Source organism: Equus przewalskii, chromosome 16, assembly GCF_037783145.1.
Source record: "Equus przewalskii isolate Varuska chromosome 16, EquPr2, whole genome shotgun sequence".
NCBI lineage: Eukaryota > Metazoa > Chordata > Mammalia > Perissodactyla > Equidae > Equus > Equus przewalskii.
Genome location: NC_091846.1, coordinates 17842877 through 17854936, shown reverse-complemented (window position 1 = coordinate 17854936; position 12060 = coordinate 17842877). Strand labels below are relative to the sequence as shown.

The 12060-nt window shown below is 41.5% G+C and overlaps 1 protein-coding gene across 2 annotated transcripts in view; it reads left to right on the top strand.

Moving 5' to 3' along the window:
* LHFPL6 (LHFPL tetraspan subfamily member 6) overlaps window positions 1-12060 on the top strand; it is a 288940-nt gene that overhangs the window by 87612 nt on the left and 189268 nt on the right. The window lies entirely within an intron of this gene.

The window sequence follows — 12060 nt, the reverse complement described above, 5'->3', positions numbered from 1 at the left end:
ACACTAGGAGAAAATATTTACAAATCACCTATCTGGTAGAGGACTTGTAGCCAAAATACATAAAAATGCACCAAACTTGATAATAAGAAAATAAGATAATAAGACTTGATAATAAGATAATAAGAAACTTGATAATAAGAAAACAAACAATGCAATTAAAAATGGGCAAAATGAGGGGCTGGCCTGCTGGCTTAGTGGTGAAGTTCACACACTCTGCTTTAGCTGCCTGGAGTTCATGGGTTCAGATCCCAGGTGCAGACCTGCACACCGCTCATCAAGCCATGCTGTGGCAGCATCCCACATATGAAAAATAGAGGAAGATTGGCACAGCTGTTAGCTTAGGGACAGTCTTCCTCCCCCCCACAAAAGGGCAAAATGTTTGAACAAAGAAGATATATGGATGCAAATAACCACATGAAAAGATATTCAATGTCATTTGTCATTATGGAAATGCAAATTAAAATCATAACGAGACACTATTCAGCACCTGTTATAATGATTAAAGTTAAAAAGACTAACCATACTAAAGTGTCAGTGAGGATGTGAATGAGCTGGAACTGTTACATACTGCTGATGGCGATGGAAAATGGTACAACTGCTTTGGAAAACAACTTGGCAGCTTCTTTAAAAAGTTAAACATACACATACCATATTACCATTCATACTATGTTACCCAGCCATTCCACTTCTAGGTATTTGCCAAAGAGAAATGAATGCAGATATTCATACAAGGACTTGTGTATGATTGGTAATAGCAGCTGTATATATAATAGCCCCAAACTGGCAACAATCCAGATGTTCATCACTACATGAGTGGATAAACAAATTGTGGTGTATCCATATGCTGGAATATTATTCAGCAATAAAAAGGATTTCATAAAAAGAATTTATGATACATGTGACATGGATGAATCTCAAAATAGTTATGCTGAGTGAAAGAAACTAGACAAAAAAAAATAGTGAATACTGTATGATTCCACTTATATAGAATTCTCAAAAATTCAAACTAATATATAATGAAAGAACACATTAGTGGTTGCCTAGAAAGGAGGAGTATGGAATGGGGGCAGAGAGGAATTACAGAGGATCGTGAGGAAACTTGATGGGGTGATGGATATATTTATTTTCTTCATTATGGTGATGTTTCTACTGTTATATACACATCAAAATGTATCAAATTGTACACTTTAAGATCAGCTTACTATATGTCAATTATACCTCCATAAAACTGTTAAAAAGAAAGAAAGGGAAGGGAAAGGGAAGAGAAGGAAAGGATGAAGGGACAGAAAGAAAAGGAAGGAAGGGAAAGAAGGAGGGAGGAAGGGGAAGGAGGGAAGGAAGGCAGGAAGGGAAGGAGGAAGAAAGGAGAGAGGGAGGAAGGGAACAAAGAGAGGAAGAAGGGAGGGAAGGAAGGAGGTGGGGCAGGAGGGATGTTAAAGTGGGTGTGGGGAGGAGAAAAGAAGCGGGCATGTTCATCTTTTCCTGTGAGATGGAAAATAAAACCTGAAACTTGTTAGACTGCTCCTCGCACAGGAACTGCTCTCCGGCTGCCCTCCTGTGTGGGGTCTGCAGGTCCCAGCATGCAGTGCTCCAATTTAATGTGGGCCACAGAGCACTGCTTTAAGGACGTGCAGTTTCTGTGGGTTACCCCCGGTAGAGAGTAATTGAAGCAGAAACGGGCAATAAATTCTTAATACATCACACACATTATGCATCATGTTATTTTTAAACAAAAGGCATACCACACATTTTCCCTGTAAGCTAGAATACATCTATGCTTACCAAGAGGTGGACAGCTATTGTTTGGATAACATAAAGATCTTTTATCAACATAAAAATGTTGATAAAGAAATTGTTTAGAAACATGCATATACTTGTCAAAAAAATTGGCGTTTTTGTTTCCATGAAACATCTACTCCTTGGATAGCCCAGAGTGTGGAAGTCGATGCAAAGCGCTAAGCCATTTAAAATCTAAATCAGACTTTAATAAGGGAATGTCATGTTTCATTTAAAAGCTTCTCTTCACCTCTTTTCTTATGCTGTCAAGTGAAAGAAAAGCTGACTTTATAATTACATGGCTGCCTCTGTGTTAGATTCTATGTGAGATCTCACATTATTTTTCCACACCTTTCCCTCTCTCAAGCCCTATCCCACCTCCTTCCATGTCTGCTATCTAATCCCCCCTCCCCAGCTTTCTTCCTTCTGCTTCCTGCTTCTTAATGAGCTGACAGAATGATGGAGCTCTGTTGATTAAGCTGCTGAATGGCGGTGGCCCTTATTAATTTAGGAATGACGAGCAAAAAATAAAATAAATGACGAGTGTGAAATGTTTCTCACTGCGGATCATCATCATAGCCCTACTGGGGAGAAGATTAGGTGATTTTGGTTTCCACTGCACAGCAGAGCGTGAAATCAGATGGAATTTAACTTTGACAGATATTTACTCTCTTCCATTCGGTGCTCCTACGTAGCAGCAGTAACAACAGGATCTCTTTCATATATATTTTCTGGGAGCCTCTCTTTTTTTCCCTCCTAATCACAATGATTAACTGCACTGTTGGTCACAGAATAGGAATATGAAGTCCACGAAGCCAGTGCTGAATATTGGAAACCATCACATAGTTCCCTAGAAAGTTGTTTTGTAACCAAGATAATGCGGAAGTTCACCATGTAGAATGAAGCTATGTTATTTTAATTCTATTTCCTGCTGTGATATACTTGGAGTTATTTTGTCTGTAAAGAGAGATGCTTCTTGCCCGGTCCCCTGCAGGACAAGGTGGCCAGTTTTGATTGAAGGCCTGATCTGAGTTTAGTGGCAGAGGGTAGAGGGAGAGGTGTGTCACAGATCCTTTACAATGACTGGTGAGGACTGAAGAAATTTTGGCTAATTCCTCTGTGATAGTAAGGTAAGGCATCATTGAATGATAATATTTTTATTTATACTCTAGACAAAGTATTATTTAGACAATGCATAAAAATAGACATTTTCATTCACTGTATTGTTGGAAACCTGTAGAGAGAGTGAACCTAATGGGAGAGTCTCCGATTTGGAAGGAGCAAGGAAGTTGTTTATTTTCTGCCAGACACATGAATCCCTCTACAGCACCGGCGAGCCTTGGTTTGAATATACTCAGTGAGAGGGAGACCCCAGGGTTACTGGATAGTTTTGTTAGGCAGTCATCTTTCTGTATCCAAAATCAGCCTCTCAGGATTTGAACCAGTTGATCCAACTCTGCATTCTGAAGCCTCTGAGAATAAATTGAATCCTTCTTCTGCTGGAGAGCCCTCCAGTTTTTTGGACAGCTTTCCTTTCTCAACTAAATCTTTCATTCGCCAAGTAAAAAAATCCTCACTTCTTTCAGTAGTTTCTCGCTAAATCTCCCTTGGGTCTTGCACAATTCCTTACACATAGTAGGGCTTCGGGGAGTGTTTAACTTGACAAAATTCCGACACCAATTTTGTTCTGAATTCTACTGACAACTGTGCTCCTCTCGGATTACACTCTATGTAATGTGGAAATAGCGGTGATTCCTGGGATGTTTTGATGTTGATAACATCTATACATGTTGATTTTAAACCGTTAATTTAATCTCCTGTTTCCTCCTGGATTGGTTGACTGATCCTCCCTAAGGTGGATTTTTTTTCTATTTTTAATTTGCACCAATGCCCAGAGAAGCATGTTTAGGAGAAACAGGCATGTCTGTGTAAACCAATCTAAAATAAAATATCTAGGAAGAAAGCCTGAGCTTTGAGGAAAATATAAACTCTTTTTCTCTCCCTAGTCGATGAGAAAAACTAGAAATATTTATTGTAGTTAAATTAATTTTAATTAATTCATTTATATTATCAGCCAGTTCATTTCTGTTTACTTTAGGGAGATCATGTGCATTGAATATGAAATTGTGTGTTTTTCTTTTAGCTTTTGGTTGCGTATATGACAGCAGGTAAAGATGTGAAATTATTTGCTTATTCCTGAATGTTCTAAGCATTAGAATTAGGACTGTAGGTGTTATGAGCTGAATTGTGTCCTCCAAAATTCATATGGTGAGACTCTAACCCCCAGTACCTCAGAATGTGACTATATTTGGAGATGGGGTCTTCAAAGAGATAATGAAGTTAAAATGGAGGCATTAGAGTGGGCCCTAGTCCAATATGAGTGGTGTCCTTATAAGAAGAGGAATTGGGACATGGACACACACGGAGGGAAGACCATGTGAAGACACAGGGAGAAGATGGCTATCTACAAGCCAAGGAGAGAGCCTTTGAAGAAACCAATCCTGCCGACACTTTGATCTGACTCCCAGCCTCCAAAACCATGAGAAGATAGATTTCTGTTCTTTAGCCCCCAGGCTGTGGTACTTTGTTATGGCAGCTCCAGCAAACGAAGAGAGTAGGGAAAGGCTTACAGTGTCAATTCTGAAACCTGAAGCCAAACTAAGATTAAAGAATGCTTAAGACCCCATAAGATGTAACTACAAGGAATTGGTCACTGATGATAATATTGGGTCTTGTTCATGTGAAATCAAACCAGTCCTTTCCTTCTAACAGTTTTGAAAGAAAAATTTATGAAACTTGGTGATTGAACTATATGTTTTAAAACGTTATTATTTGATGTAACTTAATTAGTATAATTTGGAACATGTTAGTATTCCTCCTGATGACTCACTGACACATTGCTTACTATACTCATGTATTTATTACAACTTTGCTGTGGAGCCTCAAAGCTAAGTTAGCATTTTGCAAAGGAATCCTATGCCAAAACTTCTAATTTGTCATTTTATCATCTATCTTATTTGCACATGGTCTATCATCACGTATAGTTCTTGGCCACCATGCATAGTCGTTAACCTGTGGAGGAAGCTTTTTGTATTTGACTGGTCAAATGGAACATTCTGAGAAATTGGGCTGATGACTTAAGTAGGCACCCAGCAAGTTATTGGCAAACAAGCAACGGAATTTTAATTGTGTCAGTGCTTTTCACTAACCAAGTAGTGAGTTGTAGCCAAGACTTTAATAAAATAAATGAGAATCGAATTGGATCGACCATATCAGAGTACATTCCATAGTAAAGTTAAGGATTGTTGTGTGAAGTTTTGTTTCAATTATATTCATTAATTCAACAGATGTTTATTGAGCACCTACTACATACCAGGCACTATTCTAGGTGCTTGGGATACATCAGTAGACAAACAAAGACCCCTAACCTCACAGTGCTTACCCTGCAGCAGGAGAAGAAAGGTCATAAACAATAAGCATAATAAGTAAATTATGTGACATGTTAGAAGGTGATAGTTTAGAGCAAAAAGAAAAAAAAAGTCCAAGAAAGAGGGTATTAAGAGTTACAGGAAGAGAGGATGCCTGCAGTTTTAAATAGGATGATCCGAGTGGTCCTTATCGAGCTGTTGTTAAGCAGAGACTTACGGGAGATGAGGGAGTTGGCCATGTGGGTATCTGGGGGAAGAGTGTCCTAGGCAGAGAGGACGGCAAGTGCAAAAGCACAAAGACAGGAATTCCTGGAGTGTTTGTAGAATAGCAAGGGGCTGTGTGTCTGGAGAGGAAGGAGTGAGGGAGTGATGGTGTCCAAGAAGTAATAGTGGGCCAGATCATGTCGTGCTTGTGGGCCACTGTCAGGGTTCTGGGTGTTATGCTGAGTGAAATTGGAAACCGCTGAGGGATCTGGGCAGAGGACTGACAGATGTATAGATTGTAATAGAAATGAATTTATTGCTCTGAGTCTCTAAAGAAAAGACTAAAAGAGACTGTACAACTCCCATGAAATGGAGTTTCTGTTTTCGATATGTTGGGAGTAAATAGAAAGTTCCGTAGATGGTCTCTTAAATTTTGCAATTGGTTTACCAAACCTCAGTGAAAAATCAGAATCACCTGGAGCTTTGTAAAGATCCTGTTTCCCGGCCTCACTCCAGACCTACTAGAGTAAGATGTGTATTTTTAATAAGCAGCTCAAGTGGTGGTTTTATGATCAGGATCGTTTAGAGATCATTGACTTTTTTGAAAGATCTGGGTTCAATTCCTGCCACTTTCTAGCAGTGAGGCAGTGGTCAAGTCATGTAACCTGGAGCCACAATGCCTACCTCGCAGGGTTGTTTTGAGGTGTTCGTGAGCAATCTGCACCTCGCAGTAAACACTCAGGAAATGAGAACTATCTAAGTCCTGCCATTTTCCTTAAGTGCAGCACTTCAGACTGGGAATACAGGGCAAAGGATTCCCGAGGGAGTGATTTACAAGAAAATGAGTTCTGCCTGTGAACAGTTAGTCGAAGGTCTCCAGGGCTGTTTGCTAACTGCTCTCAGAGAGTCATGTGGGCCTGTTGAAGTCTGTGAGCCCAGGTCCCCTTTGATGTGGCTAATTATAGTGAAGCATGAAAAAAATGTTAATTGCTTGACTCTTGGCTCCTGTTTTCCTTAGCATCATGCTTCTCTGCCTGGCTCACTCTGGGCCAGCCCCTTGTCAAGCTTTAGAACACATGGTTGATGCCTCTTCAGAATCACCATGCCCACACGAAGAGCAAGGTTCCAGCCTGCACTCTTCATGGGGAAATGAAAGAGAGCAGGAAACAATGAATCTTGTTTTTGTGAAATACTGCAAATGACCGTTCTCCACCATGGTAATGGGGTGGAGAATTCCATAGACAGTGCCAATAGGAATCCCCAATCTATTTTGTAGGAAATCTGTTAATAATTGTCAGGAGGAGAGGAAGCAGGATTATTTTGGGCCTAGGATGTAATTTATTTTAATGCACAGACTTTCTAAAAATTGAATTTTAATTGAATTAGGCTGAAGGAAAAAATATATTCTGTGATTTAAGGAAAAAATTCTGGGCTGTTCAAAGAAAGATAATTTCAAATATTGTAATAGAACAGAGTAATAGAACGAGACTGAGAAAGGATGATGTTAGAGGCGGGTACTATAATGAAAGGTAGGGTCACACAAGAGATATTGAAAGGTAAAACATCTCTGAAAGAGATATTGTTGAGTTAAAGGAATCCTGGACTGGGAATCAGAAGACCATCAACTTCCTGTTGCTAACACCAATAATATCACTACCAGTAATAAGAGTCGGAATTTACCAAGCATGTACTGTGTGCTGAACCTTGTGAGAAACACTTCTACTCCTTGTCCGTGAGATAAGTACGGAAATATTGTAATTGCCTTGTGCTACACGTTAGGAAGTGGAAGCCTAGAGAGAGTGAGGAATTTGCTTGATCAGTTCACTCAACAACATGGTGGATCTGGATGGTAATCTAGTCTGTGTGACCACAGAGTTCAGACTCAGAACCTTGGGCTCTGTTGCCTCAGATCATAATTTCTTGTGGTCATGGAGAGGCAGGGATGAAGTTCTGGATCTAGACCTCAAAGACCACGCTCCTCTTAAAAATGGGGTGGAGGAAAGAAGGAACATGCATTCAGGACAATGGTTCTCAAACTATGGTCCTCAAACCTGAGAATCAGCATCACTTGGGGATGTGTTGGAAGTGCGCATTCTCACGCCCTACCCTAGAGCTACTGAAAAACAAACCAGGCAAGGAACCAGTAATCTGTGTTTTCCTAAGCTTTCCAGGTGATTCTGATGTTCATTCAAGTTTGAGAACCACTGTTCTTGGGGATACAATCCAAATTTCTTGGCCAAGTTGAGTTTAAAAATGTATATTTGGTATTATACCAAATATTGAGTTTGGTTTTGGTCACCATATTTGATTTGTTTTGACGTTTCAGATGACATTAAAAGAGATGTGGAATGTTCAGTTATCAAAAGGGGTAGCATAAATTTTAAAAGGTTTGAGAACACTCATTATACATTCACAGTCCTTTTCTTAAGAAATGTATAATTTAATTGAGGAAACAACATGTCCATGTATCTGTCATCAGGTGCATACTGAAGGAGTACAGGAAATAAACAAGTGCTGACAGGAGGTAGAATGAGAAGTTCGGATGAGTTTTGAGAATAGCATTGAAAGATGCAAAGGACTTTTATTTAGAAAAGGAGATAATAAAGGGGTTTGAGAAAAGCACTGAGCCAAGACCAAGAGGGTGAAGGCAGGGAGAAACTGGCATGTCTGGAATAAAGGGACTAAATAAATTGGAAAGAGAGAGGAGTTTGGAAAGGAAGAATGGACCGGCTTGGATTTCACAGGAAACTCTTCTGGAATCCTGAGCAAAAGAGCATACTGGAGGAGTTCTTGACTAAGAATGTTGTGTCAGAGGTGTGTGTGATTGTATCAGCCAAGATTATTTCAGCAGAAATAAGTGACAAGTGACAGAACCCAATTCAAAGTGGCTGAATCAAAAAAGGAGGATTTATTGGCTCATGTCATAAAGCCCAAGGACAGCCTGATTTGGGCCTGTTGCATCCAGGGCTCCAGCAAGGTTATTAGTTATGCATGCCCTTCTTGCCATCTCTGTGCCCAGCTTCTCTCTCAGGGAGGTGCCCTTGTTGTGGTGATAAGCTGGTAGTCAGAAGTTTCAGGCCTACATCAAATCCTCAGAAACCCAGGCAGTGCCCTAGAACTGAATTTTGGGTTCAGATGGGCAGGACCAGGTCCCTGCCCCTCCTGGAAGTGGGTGGGTAGAGCCGTTGACGCCTGAACCTCGTGGCTTGAGAGTGGGAGTAGGAGGAGGGTGGTTCCACTGTACACGGGAGTCTGGGTACTGGAAAGAGGCCGCCTAAGTCTGGGGCTGCAGGCCTGTCCTCGATAGGGACATTGCAGTGAGGAAGGATTGAGAAGGAAGATCAGCAAGGAGGCTGCTGCCCTGATCCAAGGACAGACTGATGAGGCAGGCTTGCAGTTGGTTCTGGAAAATTGAAGAGGACAAGCTTTGACCATCACTGGAAAGAAATAATCACCGTGACTTTTAACAGCACAATAAAAGAAAAACACCTCGTTGTCATGCCTGGTGTATAGGAAAGAGATTGGTTGGTGCTCTTGATAGCCACAGTGAAGTGAAGAAGTTTGGAGAAGTGGCGAGGCCTCACAGTCTCACGGGGGGAGGGTTTTGTGGTTGCTGGTGGGAGATCCAGGCGGCACTGTCCGAGCCATGGCCAGAGATGTAAACTGTGGACACTCACCCTCTGCATCCTCCATCTTTGAATTCTTAATACCGAGAGCTGGCAGTGCTTATGTGCCTTTTTGCTTCCTTTGTCAAACTATGTTTTGGGGGCCTTCTGTGTCCCCGCCCAATGAAGCTGTAAGCGTTAAGAGCTTGCTATGTCCTGGACTTCCTGAGCACAGCTGCACACCCTAATCACTCAGACTTTCTGTCTCTCCTGACTTTTTCTCCCTGATTTTAACCTTTAAAGTAAATAAATCTCAGGAGGAAAAGTGGTTAATATGACTTTCTAAAATTATAAAGTATCTTGATCCTCCTTGTTCTATATGTAGTTGGAAAATGTGCTCAATGTTGGAAGCACTTTCACGAATGGAGCACGCTTAGCGTGCTCCTGTCATCCAGGTTTAGCACAGCCCTGCGCAGAGTGGGTGCTGGAGAAATGCTCTTTCTCTTAATGGAGCAGTTGACGAGGAAACAAAGTTTTCAGTTAGTTCTTAATTGGGCAGTGGATAACTCAGATCTCAGGAGAGCCACATGTCCTCTGTAGGTCTTAACTGGGAACCAGACCACTTACCTTTTGTGGAGTGATTTGGGAAGAGTCACCAAAAACAGAGCCAAACACTTGGAAAATAAAGCGATACTAAAATGTTAAATATGCCCTAAGGCAAAATGGCCGTGTTCAGTGTTCAGTGGTTTTAACTGATAGGGACCCTTTGTGGGGCGAGGGGATTTACATAGCATGGTTCCCAGCTAAGAAGAGCGGCACTTTACAAGAGTGCGCTAGCACACAATCAGACAGTGTCTTAGTTAGAGGATTAATCATGGCAGCAGTGGGAATTAAACTTGGCAACGTGACAGAGGAGCTGACATCAGAGATATTAAATTGAAAAGACTGCCACTCAGATCAAATCAGATCATGCTATTGTCATCATCTTTGGCACCCTCAAAACTACACTAAAGAGAGTGGAGAAAACAAACCCTAAGTTAGACAGCTGTGTGCCTCTGCCCCATCCCTGGGACAGCTGTCATAATACCAGAAGATTAAATATGAAGACAAAACAGGAAGACTTATCACTGATTGATTCCTATACAAATATTCGAAGTTCATTGGTCCCAAACTAATTTTTCCCATGGCTAAAAAGTGGAAAGAGAGCGTCTTATTGCCTGAGAGAAGTAAATTACACTAGTAAATTTAAGCCAAGTGTTAAAACATGCACACTTTGCTCTTCAAGGGCTTTGTTCCTTATGCCTCTGTAGCATGAGAGCATCTCTAGGGATGACATGAAATTCTTCCTGGGAATTTGGTAGAGTTCCTATAAATCGGAATGTTCTCTCCCTCAATCATGGCAAAGTTAGTGAAACAAGCCCATGAATCAAGAATAAAATCAGCTTTTGCAGACCTCTGTCACCTTGACCCTTCCTTTCCATGGTGTTTGCAGTCAGTGCCGGTAACTAAAGCCCTTGGTTTAGTGATCACCCGATTTCCTACCTCACTCTGGCTTAGCATTGCCATAAAACCCGCCATCGTGCCCCTTCTGCCTCTTGCGGAGACTGCAGTAAGTGGGGGTTTGGCTTCAGGCCCATGAGTAGATGTGGAAAGTGGTTTACTTGCTCGAGATGATGAGTGACACGATCTATCACTAAATCCATACTCCCTACTGAAGTTTAATTGTTCAGTTTTATTGTTCTGGCTCCGCAGTTTACAGCCAGCAGGTAGATTTGGGACAGGCTTCTGCATTCTGGGTGGAGAGTGTTACTGTGACTAACTGAAGGAAGACAGAGGCTTCAGGCGGCCACCTGCAGCCTGCGCGCCAGAGGTGTTCTGAATGCTGTGGTCTTTGCTTCTGGGGACTGAGCTACACCCGGGGTTTTCTGGAAAGTAATGACTGTGCTTCACACCTGGCCAGTCACTGGAAATGCCTGTGGCATGAGTGACCTCTGGATCTCTGGCCAGCAGAGCAAACATTTTCTAAAATGAGATGTAATTAGCCTTTTCACTAATAACAGATTGCCTGCTGTCCTGTGGTGACTATTTTCGGTCTAGCCACTCTTGGAGATGCGCACTCTTTTCCATAGCTCTCTCCTGGAGAGTTGCCCCGTCTGTGGTGTGCAGGAGAGATGTCTTTCTGTGGCACTCAGACACTTGGTCCTTCTCTCATTGGGGAGGTGTAAATGCCATGGTATGCATGCGTTTTTGAAGTGCTGGGTTTTGAAAGAACCTTTTTAAGGGTCTGTTCTATCACATTTCATAACACTGGTCTCAGCAAGATGTCAAGGGATTGAGTTGGCTGAGCTCTCTGTCTTTTTCTTTCCTTCCCTCTAGTCTCCAGTTTCCACAGAGTTACTATTAATAGAATACCTACCATGTGCCAGACACTTGATATCCGTTATCTTATTTTACCTATACATTTGCCTGGAAGTTGTTTCCGTTGGCTCTAGATGAAGAAACTGAAGCTCAGAAAAGTAAAATGACTCCTACAGTCACCGAGCTGGTAGCAATTGAGCCAGGATTTGAATTCCAGGACATTTCAGTTCCAGGTCACTTGTGTAACCTGATGAGTTACAAAACCCCTTGAGTTACATCCCAAGCTCGTATCCTTAGCCCAAGCTTCGCGCCTGGGACTTAGTAGACACATTACAAATATTAATTTGATGCCCAGCAGTTTGGGGCGGGTAGTAATCAATCTGTAATGTTTGAGTCATGGAATGACCATGTACTTACAGACAAATCTTGACGGGGTTGTTGAAAGGAGGTACGTCCTCGCTCCGTGTAGCACCACAATTCTTATATCTTCATTCCCAGCCTCTAAAATGGGCATAATTTCTTTTTATGTTCGTAACTGAAATGTTGTGATTACTCAATGAATGCTTTGAGAACTATAAAGTACAATACAAATGAAAGGTATTATTATCATCAGACAAATGATAAGAGCAATTCCGTATGTAACTGACAGGATTCACTGAGTCTGATTAAATGAAATCACGGGTCAGAGT